Genomic DNA, 17,900 nt, shown 5'->3' with positions numbered 1-17,900 from the left:
GAAAGCCTTTTAAGGCGCTAAACCAGTCAACTTGACAAAGGGCTTCCAACCTCGGGACATTATGAAAACGATTTACATTATTAAAAAGGGCACGTAACACTCACTGGATCCGCCAATACTTTGAATCTCCTTCATACTCACCATAAGACGTTGTCACTGAGATATAGTATACACAGGCACTTGTCTCAGAAAAATAATATTCTTATATACCTTAATATTAAGGTATATAAGATTTTTTTCTGAGACAAGTGCCTGTGATAGTATAGCAATATTATTCTTTTTTTGGACATTATATAAGAATGATTTTTTTTTAAATCTTACAGAACACACATGGTGTTTTATTTCCTAGCTGTCTCCAAGTACCTACATGTATAAAATAGTTATCAAATTAAAGGTACCAGAATTATAATTCAATACGCCAAACGCGCGTTTCGTCTACACAAGACTCATCAGTGACGCTCAGATCAAAAAAGTTGCAAAGCCGCCAAAACAGTACAAGGTTGAAGAGCATTGAGGACCAAAAGTATCAAACAAAATTGCATGTGCCAAATATGGCTAAGGTAATACATTCCTGGAATAAGAAAATCCTTAGTTTTTCGAAAAATTTAAAGTTTTGTTACAGCATGTACAGGAAATAGATAAAAATTACCATATAATTGATATGCATGTCAACACCGAAGTGCAGACTACTGGGCTGGAGATACCTTCGGGGACGAAACGTCCACTAGCAGTGGCATCGTATAACTTTTGATCCCTTTCCTAAAGTACTCCAGACTGGGCAGTCATAAAATATTTTACAAAATTTCAGTGTCCTTCAACACTTTACAAACTTTCAACCACGCTCTAACATGTCTAAATGCCCGCGATTTCGCGGGTGTGTTCTAGTAATATTTATGTTTACTGTTCTCTAGACCTTCTTTACTCTCTAATATCAAAAGAAACGATCATCTACAAATTGTAGTGATCCAAGGGTTTATAATAAAATCTACTGGGATTGGTCTGATTCGGACCCGACTGATCTTTTTTAAGCCAAATCAATTTGCCGTTTTGCTGTTATTGCAATCTAATTAAAAACCGATCTCTCGTCGCTCCTGTTTCTGATATGTCGCGTGGGCCTCCTTTTCCCCTTATTGGATCCTTAAATTTACCCTACCGGGCCATTTTACACTTGGATTTTTTATGAGTATAGAAAGTCCCTGTTTTACATGAAATTCATTTTTTATCAGCAAATTTAACAGTTTAGTTTTATATATACAATATTTATTTTAAATCAGTTTATTTGTGATTTTATATCATGGGCTTTGATATTTCATTGTTAGTTTAGTTACTGTTTCAACATATATGTGAATCTTCTTCTTTATATACAAAAAAAAACTTTCTGTACAACATGCCTGGTTTAATATATAATTGTTAATTGATAATGATTAAAAATATATATATTTTTGATTTCATAATCATTTTCAATTTTTATATCCAGGGACTTTCTATACAAAAACTATATAGAATAATTAGTATAGAAAGTCCCTGGTATATTTAAGTATATATATCATATATAATTTAAGTATTACTTTTCAGTTTTTATTTTTAATTTTTGGTAGAATCTATAAGATAAAAAAAAAACAGATGCATATGGATATATATGTGTTGTAAATTTAAGCGCTTATGATATTTTCAATGTCATACAATGCGCTGTAATAAGGAGTTAGAAACACATTTTTACGTCGAGGCGTGTTGTCAACTTGAGTGGATTTGTACATATCGATAATATCTCAGTATACCTGCCGTACAATTTTATAAAATTGGATAATCTCCCTTTGTTTACATTTCTGGAAGCGGAAAGCTGTTCGATTAGATTATGTTTAAATTGTTATAATTTATAGTTTTAAACATGTAAGTTTTCACTTTTCAAATGACATATTCATAACAATCGTAATATAGATATGTAATTTTTACACACACAATGATAACATTTACTGTAATAATTGTACGTCGCTCTTGTCAAAAAAAACTATGGAAAGCATGTTTAACAATGAATAAACGCCTTGTTGGTTCTTTGATTTAATTTGGGACAATAAACAGTCAGTGGTACAGTACTACGTATACAATATTAATTATTTACTTGAAGCAGTAAATAATAATATACTTATTCAAATAATTTTTGTTTAAATGAATTATCTTCCATTAATTTTCTTTAAAATAAGTTAGCTACGTTTGTACTAATTTTTATAAGATTCATATCATTAATTCAACAGAGAAGCAAAGATCTTAAGTAATTGCTCAAAGCCTTCCAAAATTGCACCTTGGCGGCCGCTTGTAAATGTGCAGTGTAATGTGAGTGTTTTGAACTGATAACAGACAAATGAGATTTTCATCGTCCATGAAATAAGTAAAGACACCAGCAAAGGACAGATATTTGAAATTCTAATAGCACAAAGAATTCCCAAGAATATCAATAAAAGAGGATACTTAGAAAGTATGACTTTTTTACTTGTATAAGTAAATAAATCTGAATGTGTAAGGGATATAACTTTAGCCAATAAAATAATTAACTATATAAGTAAATGAAATACAGCTTGTATCAGTATCATACAAATTTACTTATATATATATATATATATATATATATAGGTACATTAATATTTATTTTTTTATGTAAATAAAAATTACTTGTACAAGTAGAACCCTTGACTGAGTGATATATGTATTGACTGAGACTACTTAAAACTACTGTTATATGATGTCAGATTATGTAATAAACATACCAAATATTCCTTGATTATTTGATTATCTTGCTTTATTAGGGAAAAAAGGAATGATTATGTCATTATATTGTCAAAACATTTGTGCTTATGTGATTATTTGGACACCCTATGAGGGGCCTCATAAATCATCAAAACCTACAAATGCATATGTAACTAATTAATCCCATTTGGAAAAAGTATAGGTTAAAAGACAACCAAATGTATAGTCTGTTGTTTTGTATCATTTAACCTGTTAAGTCCATTTTTCTCATTTCTCATGTTTTTGGCCTATTAGTTTATATCTCAGTTGCCCATTGCTTCCTATCTTCTTAACTCCATCCTAATGTCCATCCAGGCCCTCATTTGTAGCTTTATGTATTATAAAAATATAAAGAAGATGTGGTATATTTGCCAATGAGACACCAATCCTTGAGTCCTCGAGAGGCAAAAAATAACACAGAATGAGAAATAAACAAATATATAGGTCCCTGTAGGGTCTTCAACAATGAATTCAACCCATTCCCCATTACTTACTTACTTAGACCCTTGGCTCCTACGGGGAGCATAGACCATTGAGGAAATCCCTCCATAAGTAAGTATGTAAGATCACTGTAGGGCCTTCAACAATGAGTTCAACCCATTCCCCATTACTTACTTACTTAGACCCTTGGCTCCTACGGGGACGGAGCATAGACCATTGAGGAAATCCCTCCATAAGTAAGTATGTAAGATCACTGTAGGGCCTTCAACAATGAGTTCAACCCATTCCCCATTACTTACTTACTTAGACCCTTGGCTCCTACGGGGAGCATAGACCATTGAGGAAATCCCTCCATAAGTAAGTATGTAAGATCACTGTAGGCCCTTCAACAATGAGTTCAACCCATTCCCCATTACTTACTTACTTAGACCCTTGGCTCCTACTGGGAGCATAGACCATTGAGGAAATCCCTCCATATGTAAGTATGTAAGATCACTGTAGGGCCTTCAACAATGAGTTCAACCCATTCCCCATTACTTACTTACTTAGACCCTTGGCTCCTACGGGGACGGAGCATAGACCATTGAGGAAATCCCTCCATAAGTAAGTATGTAAGATCACTGTAGGGCCTTCAACAATGAGTTCAACCCATTCCCCATTACTTACTTACTTAGACCCTTGGCTCCTACGGGGAGCATAGACCATTGAGGAAATCCCTCCATAAGTAAGTATGTAAGATCACTGTAGGCCCTTCAACAATGAGTTCAACCCATTCCCCATTACTTACTTACTTAGACCCTTGGCTCCTACTGGGAGCATAGACCATTGAGGAAATCCCTCCATAAGTAAGTATGTAAGATCACTGTAGGGCCTTCAACAATGAGTTCAACCCATTCCCCATTACTTACTTACTTAGACCCTTGGCTCCTACGGGGACGGAGCATAGACCATTGAGGAAATCCCTCCATAAGTAAGTATGTAAGATCACTGTAGGGCCTTCAACAATGAGTTCAACCCATTCCCCATTACTTACTTACTTAGACCCTTGGCTCCTACGGGGAGCATAGACCATTGAGGAAATCCCTCCATAAGTAAGTATGTAAGATCACTGTAGGGCCTTCAACAATGAGTTCAACCCATTCCCGACAGTCCGCTGTATAACATTGCAAGAATAACAAATGTAAAACAATTCTAGCATTGAAACTAACAGGCTGATTTATGTTCAAAATTAAAAATGAACACAAATAGTATATACAACCAGTGAATTACTTGGGACAGGCATGTATACATGGTATACACGATGTGGTGGGGTTAATCTGCAAATCTATTTAAATTTGATTAAATAGCATAAAATCTTTAAAAAAAAATGGCTTTTGCATAAAAAAAATCTGACTCAAACAATTTTTAAATATCATACCCCAACCACCACCCACTCATCCACTCCCCACTTGAAGTTAAATGGTTGCTCCCTAAAGAGATATTTATCTTTGAAGGGTTTTTGAATTCTCATTTATATGTTGTCTAATTTTACAGCACATGTTGATTCTGCTGCAAGTCCAGTCTCCATGACAACAGAAATAATTACATGTAACCTTGACATTCTGATATAAAGTTGTTAAGAGGAATAGTTATATAAGATTTCCGAGGCAGTCATAGAAAATTACACAATACTGAATATGAATGAAGTACATTATGGTATATATGGACTTGAAGAGGAACTGTTACCAAAAATAACTGATAACTCCAAAATGTCTGAGGAAGGAGCTGGTCAGAGTTCTGATATGTCTATGGAAGGGGCTGGTCAGAGTTCTGATATGTGTGAGGAAGAGACTGGTCAGAGTTATGATATATATGAGGAAGGGACTGGTCAGAGTTCTGATGTAAAAGTCCATGTAATATCAGACACGGGTAAAGTACATAAATATTTGTATAAATTTAAAGGTGCAAAACCTTATAAATGTGGTGTTTGTGACAAAGCATTTAATGATCAAGCTTCTGTTGAAAGACATATCAGCAGCCATACCATTAGAATTGTCAACCCATTTTCATGCACAGAATGTGGAGCAGAGTTTGAGGACAAATTGTTGCTGGAACAACATAAACTGCATGCAGAATTTAAACATTACAAATGTAAACAGAGTAAACGGTGTAGAAGATCTTTTCATACAAAACATGGATTAGTGATACACGAGAGAACTCATCGGGATAAACCTTTTCACTGTAGTATTTGTGATACCAGTTACTATAGTAACATATTGCTAAAAAATCACATGGCTAATGCACATAATGAAACACTTTATAAATGTGGACTCTGCAAAAAAGTTTTTACACAGCATGGGTTACTACGTAAACATATGAAAGAACATGCCAACGATGAGCATTGTAAAGAATCTGGTAAAGTATACAAGTGTGACGCATGCCAAAAAGAATACAGCGAAACAAGTAATTTACAGGCGCTCTCTATGGATATTGATAACAAGGATCTAAAAATTTATTTTTGTACCGATTGTATGTCAAAGGGAATCAATGTTCACCAAATGAGCAACAGCAAGTATGCATGGAAATAACTAGCCCTTTTGTCGTATTTCTGTCATGAGGGGGAGGACAGGGGTAAGGGAGACAGGGAGAAAGGGGGTAGGAGAAAGGAGAAAGGGGGTGGGAGAAAGGGGATAGGAGAAAGGAGAGGAATGCTGGGAGACAGGAGAAAAAGTTGGAGAAAGGAGAAAAAATAAAATATCTCTCCTTTTAAAATTTTTTCTAATATTTCAAGAAAAAATATCTCAAAAGGAGATGTTTTATTCTAATTGGAGAAAGGAGAACGGGGGTAGGAGAAAGGAGAAGAGGGTGGGAGAAGGGAGAAGGGTACCCCCTGTCCTCCCCCTCTGTCATGGGTTATCATGAATGTTTCCATGCCTTATGTTATAAATAAAACTAGGTGGAAAAGTTTTATTAAGGGGACGACCATTTGATATTCGGAGGAGAGGGGGCAGGAGGATTTTGAAAATGAATAACTCAGCGCTGCTAATCACAAAAATAAATGGTTTGTTCTGTGGTAGTTTGAAATTAAATTACCTGACTTGCAATGTATTGGAAATAAATAACTCAGCAGGTATGAGATGGAACCAGATTCTTCATAAATTAATGTTTGAAATGTCTGCAATTTGTTTTCATTTAACTTGAGCCTATATTTTCTCAGGAACGCTTACCTCACTTTTATTTACAGGGCCGTAACTACATTGAGGCAAATGCATCACATAGGAAATTTCAAAACCAAACGCTTGCTCCATATTAAAATGTGTTCACGGCGAGTGCCTTACAAGAAGCAAGTTTTGTCCTCCCTCAGACGTAGCCCCTATTTTTTAGGATCAATTTTTCTTATTTGTATTTTATTCATTGATGTTCCTTATGTATTCTGTTAGTATGTTGCATTCCTTTTGTAATTTAGTAATTTTTTTTATCAACTTGACCATGAGTTTAAAAAAAAAGACAGAAGCCACAGACTAAACTATGTGAATTACATTTTTGCTTTATCATGCATATTGGTCTTTTGATGTTGTTCCTAGAAACTTAAGTCTTATTCTGAATCTATACATTTTGCTTTGAGACCGTGCCAAAATATTGTCAAAAAAATCATTAAAACAGAACTTGCATTTTCAGATTAAGAAAGAGTCTGGGGAACACCCAGAAAGCATCTTTTGTTCTATAGCTTCTTAGGCCTTCAGCGGCTCCAAAACCCTTCAAAAAAAATTTGCCTCACTCTTTTCGGCAAAACATGTTTGCAAATACTTTTAAAAAAGGCTAGATACAACCAAACTGTAATACTGTATATGTATGCAATACATGTATATGCAGTTGGGAGTACAGAAGATTCATTTCTGCAGAGGATGATGATTAATTCTGATTAAATGGTACATACTTGACTATACATGTATTATCTATAATAAACAAATAATTTATAAGATTGTATGTTTTAAAATATTTTAAATATAGTTGTGAAAATAAATAATCACTCCCTTGCTTTAAAATGAAAATGAAAAATCTTGCTTCAATAGTGTAGAAAATAGACAACCTGTCCTCCTAGTTTACAAAAATAAATACCCCCCCCCCCTTCCGAATATCAAATGGTCGTCCCCTAAATGACTGAAAGTTATAAGAGGGGGGGCAAGGGGTTTAACTGTTATGCTGTTATGGGGCATTTTAATTCTTTGTTATCTGTTATTCTGAAAATATATTTACTGTTAGCTGTTATTGTCTTATTCTTTGTTAGCTGTTATTGGACTATTATCTATTTTGTTATCTGTTATTGTGAGAATCTATTTGCTGTTAACTGTTATTGAAAATTGGAATGTTAGCATTTTGACAGCCAATCTTCCGTAGAAATTGAAGATAATTGAAAATTGTGATTTGAATGATTAATAGTCTCATTGGCACGCTTACCACATCTTCTTACAATGTATATCTATTGGGGTCTTTCTACTGGTAATATCGGGTGGCCCTGTATTTGCAGAAGAATTTCAGTAACATACATCACATAAACATATTAAAATCAATTAGATCCAGGACCATTCCAGTATATATTATTATTATCCTTTGTAATAAATTCCGTTGTCTGTGAACATGTAGCATTTTGTATAAATTATAATTCACTTATTACTTGTACAATAACTTATAGTATGGATTTTGTTATAAAAAAAAAGCATTGGTACACCCTATAGATTTTTTTTTATTCAATGACCACATAATAATCTTTATGCTGTACTATTACACCACTGTCCCTGATTAGGGGAGGATTGGACACCAACTAGCATGCTTAAGTTGACGCAGTCACATTCTGTATGTGCCTATTTCCAAGTCAGGAGCCTGGATTCAGTGGTTGTAGTTTGTTACTGTGTTACTAAGTTTCTCGTTCACTATTTTGTGGATAAATTAGGCAGTTAGTTTTCTCCTTTGAATTGTTTTACATTACTAAGTGGTATGGGTTTGAATTTTGGCTTTGGGAATTATACAACATCTTTTTCTTTTAGCATTTATATTATAAGTGCTACTCCCTCTCTTTTCATTTAAATGAAAGAGAACCCTGACCACCGTATTTTTAAAAGCTTTTTAACTGCTTCACATGGCGAAAATTGAAGCTCAGAAACCATTGATGCAAATAAAGATGTGTCTTCAGTTTAATTTTTCGACAAATACCCTTTTAAAAATCCTACAGCTTCTACAATGCTGTATCCAAATTTTCCATATTCTATAATTTCACATAAGATGCATGATTGGTGTTTCACTTGGTGTCATCCAAATTTTCACTAGGTCCAATTTCTATTTTACTATCAGAATTGTCACTTGAGTCAATTTCTATTATCAGAATAACCGTAACTGGCATGCGTGTGTCAGTTACATGTCCTGTCTCCACTGATCTGGGTATTTTTGTATTTTATAAGTAAGTTTTATCATGAGGTCATTAAATAAAAAAAATATATAGTGCATCAATGTTTTTTTTTATTATTTGTAAAGTACAAATGTATATATATTGCTTTTCAGAAATAAAAAATCTAAAAATCAAATTGATAACAAAGAGTCACTGGCTGCACTACTTTCAAAAATTAAATAAAAAAAACTAAATCATTAAAAATTGATCCCTCAAATGCCTTAGATTAAAAATATCCGTATATCAAAAACAGAAACTAGTAATTTCGTTCAGAAAAATTCAACATCCATGCTATAACTTATATTGTACAAGTTACGGAAAAAAAAATCAACCGAGGCAGAACTACCTCAACGGCCGAAACGTCTTGTTTACACAAATTACAATATTCTAGGTCCATACCACAAGTTATATACTAAGATCTACGAGTCATCTACTGGATGGGTCCTGGACAGATTTATTTTCATATTTCATTTACTGTTATCTGTTATTGTCCCTTTTCAATTCCTTGTTATCTGTTTTTCACCAAATCAATTCACTGTTTTGCTGTTATGGGGACCCCCCTTGCCCCCCCTCTTATAACTCCCCTTCGTGTTGATAACATAACTGTTGGTCCGGCTCAACAGCTTATTACCACGTTTCCAGTTTTGCAACATTAGTGTCTCATCAGTTGATTTATTTCTTCAGTTTTTCCACAACTCTTTAAAATACAGACTTACAAGCAAAATATTTAAAAAAAAATACTTGAGTGCAGTTGTCAAGGTCGAAGGTCATTTGCTTTGTTTAGCAACATAAACAAATGAAGAGATGAGTTTTATCTTGTTTAAAGAAAGTTGTATAAGAACTTTTGTTCATTCAACTCTTAATTCAAACTTGATCTTACTTTGTTAAAGTATTGTAATAATGATCAGAAGTCTTTATAAAATATTTATTGCATTTCAACAAACGGGCCCACAGCCATCATAGTTAGGAGATAACTGTATTGAATTGTTGATTTGATGGTTGGAAATTAAGTTTACTAGCAACGGGTAAGCGGAGCCAGTAGGCGGAGATTTGCGACCATCAAATCACCAATTGATGCTGTCATATGACGTCTGCACTTGTGTGTATTTAACATAGCATCAGTTATGAAATGATGCCATGAAAATTGGTTACGTTATCAAAATGAACGTTACAAACGATGTTTCATTCGAATTTTTATTGATATAATTTGTGTTGTACATTATAATTTATTAGTTTATATTTAAATTTCTCTTGGGCCTTTTTTATGTTCATATTTTTTTACTTGACCCATTATGTGCACGAAGCAAAGGGAAACAGGGACAGACGAACGAACGGACGCACACAGACCAGAAAATATAATGCCCCTCTACTATCGTAGGTGGGGCATAAAAACTCTTTCTCAAATTAGGTAATATTAAAACTGATTGTAATGATGAATAATATAAATCATTAATCAGTCTTTAGAACTGAGGGGGGTCAAGCTATATTAGACTAGCTAATGATTGTGTTTTTACATAAATTGATAATTTCACTCTTTAAATATGTTCTATTGTGTTGTCATGATTCAATTTGTATTGAATTGTAATGACGTATGTAATTAGGTCTTTCCACTTTTCCGTGGAAAGACCTATAGGTTTTGTTCTGATTATTATTAGGTCTTTCCACCTTTCCGTGGAAAGACCTATTGAATTTGTTCTGATTATTATTATTATTATTTTTTTTTTTTTTCTTCCGCCTAATTTTTTTTCTTGCGTATTATTGATGTTTCAAAAGATGTCGCTTAGATATTTGGAATATGGTATCGTATAGTTTATACGCTTTAAAAATTTACAACTGTGTAACAAAATACTTTACGTTGTAAGAGTTATCTCCCCAAACACTGTTTTTCTTGTGGCCACTACTCCTTCGCAACCGTTAAAGATTACGACAAATTTATTTTACCAAATTGCTCGTTACATCTTCAGGATTAGGATATTCATTTGGACCGAAGCTTTACGGAGACTCCATATGAGAGTTATTCCCCCTTTTCCCTTAAATTAAGTGATATGCATTTCTAAATGGTAAACCATAAGTGATAAAGACATAGGGTCTTTAGATTTGGGGTCCTTGGTCCAAAATAATAAAAATGAGGTCAAGGTCAAAGGTCAAGGTCATATTCTAAATTTTGATTTTGGCTTATTTTCATTTATTTTCAAATACCTTATGACATATCGACAAATAATTTTTCATAAATTGTTAGTTGCGACATGTCCTTACTTGTATATTTTGATTGAAAGGGTGCGCAGGCAATAAATAGGAGTTTTTGCCCATCTTACATTTAGAATTACGCGTAAAGTGATATTACTAATAAACCAAACATATTAAAGACCTTGGGTCTTTTGATTTAAGGTCCTTGGTTTGTGAACTTGAAATTGAGGTCAAGGTCATAGGTCAATATGACGTTCTAGATTTTGACCTTTGCTTTAAATTCATATAAATACATCATACAGCCATAGGAACTAACATTTTAAACTGATTTTTAATATTTCAATATCAAAATAGATCTTTTCTAGTGGAAAGACCTACAATTGTTCTCTGAACAATTGGTTTTTAATTATTATTTTTTTTTTTTTTTTTCTTCCGCCTAATTTTTTTTCTTGCGTATTATTGATGTTTCAAAAGATGTCGCTTAGATATTTGGAATATGGTATCGTATAGTTTATACGCTTTAAAAATTTACAACTGTGTAACAAAATACTTTACGTTGTAAGAGTTATCTCCCCAAACACTGTTTTTCTTGTGGCCACTACTCCTTCCCAACCGTTAAAGATTACGACAAATTTATTTTACCAAATTGCTCGTTACATCTTCAGGATTAGGCAATTCATTTGGACCGAAGCTTTCCAGAGACTCCATATGAGAGTTATTTCCCCTTATGTAAATGATATAAGTAATATGCATTTCTAACTGGTAAACCATAAGTGATAGAGACCTAGGGTCTTCAGATTTGAGGTCCTTGGTCCTAAAAAATGAAAATGAGGTCAAGGTCAAAGGTCAAGGTCATGTTCTAAATTTTGATTTTTGCTTATTTTCACTGATTTTCAAATACCGTATGACATATCGACAAATAATTTTTCATAAATTGTTAGTTGAGACATGTCCTTACTTGTATATTTTGGTTGAAAGGGTGCGCAGATAATAAATGGGAGTTTTTTGCCCATCTTATATTTAGGGTTACCCGTAAAGTGATATTACTCTTTAACTAAACATATTGAAGACCTAGGGTCTTTTGATTTAAGATCCTTGGTTTGTGACCTTGAAATTGAGGTCAAGGTCATAGGTTAATAGGACGTTCTAGATTTTGACCTTTGCTTTAAATTGATATTAATACATCATAAAGCCATAGGAACTAACATTTTAAACTGATTTTTCATATTTCCATATCAAAATAGATTTTTACTAGTGGAAAGACCTTCAATTGTTCTCTGAACAATTGGTTTTTAATTATTATTATTATTATTATTTTTTTTTTTTCTTCCGCCTAATTTTTTTCTTGCGTAGTATTAGTGTTTCAAAAGATGTCGCTTAGATATTTGGAATATGATATCGTATAGTTTATACGCTTTAAAAATTTACAACCGCGTAACAAAATACTTTACGTTATAAGAGTTATCTCCCCAAACACTGTTTTTCTTGTGGCCACTACTCCTTCGCAACCAAAAAAGATTACGACAAATTTATTTTACCAAATTGCTCGTTACTTCTTCAGGACTAGGATATTCATTTGAACCGAAGCTATCCGGAGACTCCATATGAGAGTTATTTACCCTTATGCATATGATATAAGTGATATGTGTTTCTAACTGGTAAACCATCAGTGATATAGGCCTAGGGTCTTTGGATTTAAGTTCCTTGGTCCAAAAAAATGAAAATAAGGTCAAGGTCAAAGGTCAAGGTCATATTCTAAATTTTGATTTTAGCTTATTTTCTCTTATTTTCAACAACCGTGAAAGATATTGACAAATTATTTTTACTAAATGGTGAGTTGCAACATGTTGTAACTTATAAATTTTGGTTGGAAGGGTGCGTAATCAATAAATGAGAGTTTTCGCCCATCTTATATTTAAAATCATGCCTAAAGTGATATAACTCATTAACCATACATATTACAGACCAAGGGTCTTTTTATTTGAGGTCCTTGGTTGGTGACCTTGAAATTGAGGTCAAGGTCAAAAGTTAATAGGACGTTCTAGATTTTGACCTTTGCTTTAAATTCATATTTATACATTATAAAGTCATAGGAACTGACATTTTAGATTGATTTTTAATATTTTGATAATAAAATAGATCTCTACTTGTGGAAAGACCTTCAATTGTTCTTTGAACAATTGGTTTTTAATTATATCATTGTTTGTTTGTATTGCTTGACCCAAATTATGAGTGTGTTTTTGCAATAAAGATTTATTAAAAACAATTAAAGAACTTGTCCAAAAAAACTCTCACTCAATATTTATACTGTTGTTTGTGTCTTATTATACCCTACCAGAGATATGTATACATTTGTCATGTTTGTATATTGTCGAGCCTGCAACTTTTGTTGCAGAAAGCTCGAACTAGGGATAGTGATCCGGCGGCGGCGGCGGCGTTAGCTCACTTCTTAAAAGCTTTATATTTTAGAAGGTGGAAGGCCTGGATGCTTCATACTTTGTATATAGATGCTTCATGTTTCGAAGTTTCCGTCAGTCACATGTCCAATGTCCTTGACCTCATTTTCATGGTTCAGTGACCACTTGAAAAAAAAGTTCAATTTTTTTGTAATGTTGAATTCTCTCTTATTATAAGTAATAGGATAACTATATTTGATATGTGTATACCTTGCAAGGTCCTCATGTCTGTCAGACAGTTTTCACTTGACCTCGACCTCATTTCATGGATCAGTGAACAAGGTTAAGTTTTGGTGGTCAAGTCCATATCTCAGATACTATAAGCAATAGGGCTAGTATATTCGATCTATGGAAGGACTGTAAGGTGTACATGTCCAACTGGCAGGTGTCATCTGACCTTGACCTCATTTTCATGGTTCAGTGGTTATAGTTCAATTTTTGTGTTTTGGTCTGTTTTTCTCATACTATATGCAATAGGTCTTCTATATTTGTTGTATGGAATGATTGTAAGGTGTACATGTCTAGCGGGCAGATGTCATGTGACCTTGACCTCATTTTCATGGTTCAGTGGTCAAAGTTAAGTTTTTGAGTTTTGGTCTTTTTATCTAATACTATATGCCATAGGTCAACTATATTTGGTGTATGGAAATATTTTATAATCTGTATGTCAGTCGCGCAGGTTTTATTTGACTGACCTCATTTTCACGGTTCATTGCACAGTGTTAAGTTTTTGTGTTTTGGTCTATTTTTCTTAAACTATAAGTAATGGGTCAACTATATATGTTGTATAGAAGCATTGTTAGCTGTACATGTCTGCCTGGCATGGTTCATCTGACCTTGACCTCATTATCAAGGTTCATTGGTCTTTGTTTAGTTATCTTGGTTAATGTTACGTTTATGTGACAGTTGTAATAAAGCTTAGCTTAATACTTAGGACTATCAACATAATATCAATGATTAGTATAGAAGGCGAGACATTTCAGCGTGTGCACTCTTGTTTACATATTGCATTAGGCAAAAAAAATTAACATGTTTGTATCCTATTTCATCTTTGAAAAAATAGGGTACTTACATGTAGGTAGAGTAATAGGAAATACACATATCTTTTAATTTGGCCTTATATTCATTTTAACCCACGGAACAAACTGAAAATGTTCATTTGCCTAGGTATAGTGTTTTTGGCCCGTTTGTTCGTCTGTCAGTCCGACCAGCATGTTCTTGTCATCACAACTCCTCTGAAACAACAAACCAGACTCGTATGAAACTTTTTTGATAAAAAGGACATACTGTGTAGATGTGCATATATATCGATAGGAATTTATCATTCAATAACGATCAATACTTCTTACAGGTCTGAGGAGTCTCTTCAAAATTAGAATTTCTGCCTAAATATACTGGTAATATTGCAACAGTTGTCATCACAATTCATCTGAATCCACACAACGGAATTTCATGAAATTTTGAAGATAATAAGGACATAATATGCTTATGTGAATTTTAACAAGACATGTTAATCAGTTGACTTTTTTTTTAGAAGTTACAAGTCTTTGAACTTAGAAATTTGTTAATAACTTGTCTGCCCATCGACATGTTGGGTCAGGGGTATGTAAGCGTGCATAGATCACTGCGTTTTAAGTCACATAAAAATTCAAATGAAAAATCAATGACCTTTCGACTAAACTGCCTAATTATAATCAAGTCAGGAGCAGATTTAGGGAGGGCTGGCCCCATTTTTTTGGAGGTTTTTTTTGTTTTTGTTTGCTTATATAGGGAATCACTGAAGCATGACTGGATCGGGACCCCTCCCTTTAGGCAATCAGTGGGCCCGGACTACGGAAAAATCCTAGATCCGCCACTGCAAGTTATAGATCTTGCAAATTTCAAGACCTTTCCTGTCGACCGTAGGGAATCATAAATGTACATATGCAACTTTTTCAGTCATAATTACGTTCGACAACTCTGCATGTTACTTGTTTGATTAGGATAATGTAAAATTTACTGGTTGCCTGTGTGATGATTTAGAAAATTAAAGTATCAAATATGAATGCGTGTTGATTTTTCTTAATTGCATTGGCGGATCAGGGGGCAGGGGACCGCCCCCCCCCCCCCCTTTTCGTTGAAAAAAATGGGTTGATTATATAGTGAACTACTGAAGCACGACTTGAGTGGGTCCCTTAGGTCAGTCAGCGGGCCCCCTTGTGAAAGGTTTTGGATCCGCCACTGATTTGCCTTACTGATTTTATAGACTCTTTACAACTTTTACCACGAGTTTGAAAAAAAATCGAATGTAATATTCCCCCTCTTTTTTCATCAGTTATCAGTAATGGATGATCATGTGCATGGTGATCAACAATACAGGCTACAGCTATGGTCATGAACATTTTTCATTGTGTGCAAGTCAATAGTATCTAAGATATTAAAAAAAATCATTTAAGTATATTTATACGTTGAAAATTGAAATGGGCGAATTTGTTGGTGGTCTGACACCTAAATAGAGGAACATAATCCAGATAAGTATGAGCAGAGACGCAATACAAATTCCTTTTGTGTTATATGTCTCTGGTATGATTCATATATATTCTTAAATGGGACAATAAAACAAATCAAACGAAATTAAAGGGAAGTGCCTGGGGGTCACCCCCACCCCGTTCAGTTTGAGAATATGCTACTATTATCTTGTAAACGGTCCAGATCCCCACCCCTAAACCATATGTATTATTGTAGGGGACAATAAAACGAATGGAATGAAATAAAAGGGAAGTCCCTAGGGGTCACCCCCACCCTCTTCAATTTGAATATGTGCTATTAATTTGTAAACGGTCCAGATCCCCACCCCTAAACCATATATTTTCTTGTAGGGGACAATACAACAAATGGAATTGATTAAAAGGGAAGTCCCTAAGGGGTCACCCACCCCCTCTTGTTTGGAAACTTGTCAACGGTCCAGATCCCCACCCTTAAACCATATATATTCTTGAATGGGACGATAAAACACATCAAATGAAATATAGGGAAAGTCCATGGGAGTCACCCCACCACACATGTATGAAAAACTTTTGAATGGTTGATATCCCCACCCCTAAACCATATATATTCTTGTATTGGACAATAAAACAAATCAAAGTCCCTCGTGGTCACCACCACCCCCTCCTGTTTGAATACTTTTAAATGGATGGGACCATAGGAATGGCGAGTTATAGGAGCTTTGTTTGGGAGACTTCGTAACAGCATCCTGTTACAATTACTTCTTGTTGTTTATTACCTTGGTGTGGTTTCTCCCAACACCATGATTTTTATTGCTATGTTTACCTTTGAAGTGTGCCAGTAGTTGATGACTACAATAAACATTTCTCGTGTTTCCTGTCAATAAATGACAGTCACAAAAATGGTGAAAAGTGTGAGATTTGTTAAATTTAATCAGAGATATATTATAACATGTATAATCTGATTTTATTGAAGAATTCTGCACAACTTTATTTATAAAAAAATATATTCAGCATTTGTTCTGACAGTGTTAGTTTTTCATACCTAAGAAACATAATTAAAACAAACAAAACATCACCTGTAAGTGGAGTATAATTAAAAGAAAATAAAGACTTATATTTTAATTGAATTTATTCAATCTTTTTTTTATAAGTTTAAATAATAAATGAAGATTATATAAATATAATATGTATGAAATTTATCTACATTATTTTATTTTATTCATTTTTTTGTATCATTACTATTATTTTTCATTTTTAACCGGATTTTTGTGACAAAAATGTCGGTTATTGATTTGGGAATGTACGGCGGGCGGTCGGTCGGTCGGGCGGGCGGCAATCAAATGTTGTCCGTGCATTAACTCATGAACCGTTCAACCAAAGCTTTTAAAATTTTAATATGTTGTTACTGACAACTAAATGAAGGTCAAGTTCAATAATGGCGATTTTGACTTTTACCGTTCAGGAGTTATGGTTCTTGAAAGATTGAAAAATGGAGTTTTCAGTCGTGTCCGTGCATTTACGCATGAACTGTTCTACCAAAGCTTCCCAAATTTTAATATGTTGTTACTGATGACAAAATGGAGGTCAAGTTCAATAATGACGATTTTGACTTTTACCGTTCAGGAGTTATGGTTCTTGAAAGATTGAAAAATGGTGTTTCCAGTCGTGTCCGTGCATTTTCTCATAAACCATTCAACCAAAGCTTTTCAAATTTTAATATGTTGTTACTGATGACAAAATAGAGGTCAAGTTCAATAATGACGATTTTGACTTTTACCGTTCAGGAGTTATGGTTCTTGAAAGATCGTAAAATGGTGTTTCCATTCACATTGTTGCATTTACTCACGAACCATTCAATCTTAGCTTTTCAAATTTTAATATGTTGATACTTATGACAAAATGGAGGTCAAATTTGATATTGACGATTTTCACTTTCACCAATCATCGTGATATTGCCAGGACACAAATAAATGTTAATAAATCCGGTTTGCTGTCGTTGTGACAGCCTCTTGTTTGTTTTTAAAACATGTATATATTAATTAATATCTATATGTTTAAACTAACTATAAATACAACTTATTGTAAATATCAAGTTGCCATTCTTAATTATGAGATTATGAAAGAATC

At 33.7% G+C, this 17,900-nt stretch overlaps 1 protein-coding gene across 2 annotated transcripts in view; it reads left to right on the top strand.

The window, feature by feature from the left end:
• Positions 1 to 1,801: 1,801 nt before the first annotated feature.
• Positions 1,802 to 17,900, top strand: part of LOC143044509 (zinc finger Y-chromosomal protein 1-like) — a 42,179-nt gene continuing 26,080 nt past the window's right edge. Inside the window, exons 1-2 of one of the 2 annotated variants that reach the window (XR_012968696.1) lie at positions 1,802 to 1,890; positions 4,756 to 5,840. The gene's annotated coding sequence lies outside the window, so the exon portion shown is untranslated. Of the gene's footprint in view, positions 1,891 to 4,755; positions 5,841 to 17,900 lie in introns of those variants that run through there. The other variant, XM_076216562.1, reaches the window with a different exon arrangement.

The sequence above is a fragment of the Mytilus galloprovincialis genome, chromosome 9 (assembly GCF_965363235.1).
Source record: "Mytilus galloprovincialis chromosome 9, xbMytGall1.hap1.1, whole genome shotgun sequence".
NCBI classification, from domain to species: Eukaryota; Metazoa; Mollusca; class Bivalvia; order Mytilida; family Mytilidae; genus Mytilus; species Mytilus galloprovincialis.
Note: the sequence above shows the minus strand (reverse complement) of the source record. Positions and strands in the feature narration are given on the sequence as shown.